General features: G+C 49.7%; 1 pseudogene; it reads right to left on the bottom strand.

Moving 5' to 3' along the window:
* Window positions 1–357: 357 nt before the first annotated feature.
* Window positions 358–901, bottom strand: LOC139016829 (fatty acid-binding protein 5 pseudogene; annotated as a pseudogene).
* Between the last annotated feature and the right edge of the window lie 474 nt (window positions 902–1,375).

Raw genomic sequence — 1,375 nt, 5'->3', positions numbered from 1 at the left:
GGGAGAGGGAGAGAGTGAGAGAGATGTGAGAGAGAAACATTGATTCATTGTCCCCCATATACACCCGACCGGGGATCAAACCTGAAAGCTGGGTATGTGCTCTCACCCTTAACCAAACCCGCGACCTCTGGGTGCAGGGGAGGACACTCAACCAACTGAGCCACACTGGCCAGGCCTCGAAATGTTATCTTTTACCTCCCAATTAGTAAAAGTATGCGAATGAAATACAGTTATTTATTTCAGCTTGAGGAACATCAACTTCTAGGTGAAAAATGTAAAAACTCTTCCTATTGGCGTTTTCTTGTTTTGTTTTTTTTATAGCATAAACACATTTATTTACTAACGAAACGGTGGATCTTAATTAAACCAACTCAGAAATAGTTGCATGTATGGTTGTGATAACTGAACACAGTTAATGGGGGGAACAGTGTGGAGAGATTTGCTCATTGAGCTGAGCTTGTTTATTCTCATGGCTAATTCCCGTCTGGAAGGATGATGGAAGTTTTCCTCCGCTTTCTCACCGATCCTAGTACAGCTGACATTGTTCATGACACATCCCAATCCCGCCACTAGCTTCCCGCCCTCCAGCCCCCCAGATGGTGCGCTCCGTCCCTCCCACTCCTGGTGCTGGACCAGCGCGCCGTTGACCAAGTTGCAGGCAGACGGTCTGAATTTCCCAGCCATCTGCTGTGGTCTCTTCAAACTCCTCTCCCAGGTTGCAGGAGAGCTGGGTGGTCTTCAACGTGCTCTCGGTTTTGACCTTGAGGTGTTTGCCGTCGGAAGGGATGACCAGTCTGGCTTGGCCATGGCACCCATTTTCCGCAGAGCCATTCCCACGCCTAATTCCTTCATGCACTCGCCGAAGCCTTTGCTCTCCAATGAGCCATCTCCCTACCAGCTGCTGGATGCACCATGGTGGGCGCGGAGTCGTGCGGGACCGGAGCGGAGCAGAGTGCAGTGATGGGAGCGTGGCCCTGTTGACGTTTCCTTGTCTCTTCCGCAGGGGCCCGGTGCTATTCTGATTTGCCTCATTTCCTGCCCATTCCAATCTCTCCGTTTGGCCCCCAAACTCTTCCACTTGTCTCTTCTCTCTTACCAAGTAAGCTTTATTCTAAATCACCTGCTTCCTTGACAATCCTTTGTCTATTCATAAATATGGAGATTCCTTTTCCTCTAATGCTCGGTGCATAGGAATAGTGGATTGATGGGTGAATTCTCCTCCTGTCAGAGAGCTTTCCCAAATTGTTCTTCTAACTGCTAACACAGTTCCTAATCCAATCTCTTCACACAATGCAATGCTCCGGGGAGGGGGTGGGGGGCGGGGCGTCACAGACAACCCCAAGGACAGCATATTAAAGCCAGATGCCTTATGGAC

This window comes from Myotis yumanensis, unplaced genomic scaffold, assembly GCF_028538775.1.
Source record: "Myotis yumanensis isolate MYYU_CA2020_CCGP unplaced genomic scaffold, mMyoYum1.0.hap1 SCAF_9, whole genome shotgun sequence".
NCBI classification, from domain to species: Eukaryota; Metazoa; Chordata; class Mammalia; order Chiroptera; family Vespertilionidae; genus Myotis; species Myotis yumanensis.
This window is presented reverse-complemented; position numbering and strand designations above follow the sequence as displayed.